At 29.4% G+C, this 751-nt stretch overlaps 1 long non-coding RNA gene across 1 annotated transcript in view; it reads right to left on the reverse strand.

Annotated features, from left to right (window-relative positions):
• The window catches only part of LOC128250469 (uncharacterized), a 43,625-nt gene that overhangs the window by 4,015 nt on the left and 38,859 nt on the right, over positions 1 to 751 (reverse strand). The gene's annotated exons all lie outside the window — the stretch shown is intronic.

Raw genomic sequence — 751 nt, forward strand, 5'->3', positions numbered from 1 at the left:
ATATATACGTGTGTGTCTCTTTGTATGTGTCGGTGTGTACGTATGTATGTGGACGTGTGTGTGTGTGATGTGCGTACACATGTATATATATATGTATGTCTATATGTATAATATATATATATATATATATATATATAGATACATACATATAATAATATAAATGATATACATACACATATAGGCATATCTGCCGGTGTGTTTTTGTATGAGTAAGTGTGAATATCTATTAATTGTTTTGTAGGCGTATGTATCTTTATTTGTGGCAAATATTTCTTTGACTTTGTGATTGTATCATATGCCCATGAACACTACACTGTAGTTGGAGGGAAATGTAATTTCCCCTGCGTAAATTGGAGGCGGCATATGTGGGCAAAAGTTGTATGTTAGGCGATAGCATCAATGTTATTTAGTCTCCGGTCGGAAAGAAATTCGAAGATACAAAGCAGGAAGTGTATAAATAATATATCATATTATATACATTAAGAATTATTCGCAAGAACAAACATCTGACGTGGAAAAATAAAATAAAAATAAAAATCTATGTTTAGTAAAAGGAAAAAAAGAGAACGATCATATCCTTAAGGAAAACAGATATCAGATATATGTAAGTATATAGATATAGATATTTCAACACCTAAATAAGTGAACAACCATGGACTTTATTTATATATTTATATAAGTAATGTATGTATGTGTGTAAGTATTTTTGTAGGTAGGTAAGTATATACACACACATATTCGTATATGAATA

Source organism: Octopus bimaculoides, chromosome 21, assembly GCF_001194135.2.
Source record: "Octopus bimaculoides isolate UCB-OBI-ISO-001 chromosome 21, ASM119413v2, whole genome shotgun sequence".
Classification (NCBI taxonomy): domain Eukaryota; kingdom Metazoa; phylum Mollusca; class Cephalopoda; order Octopoda; family Octopodidae; genus Octopus; species Octopus bimaculoides.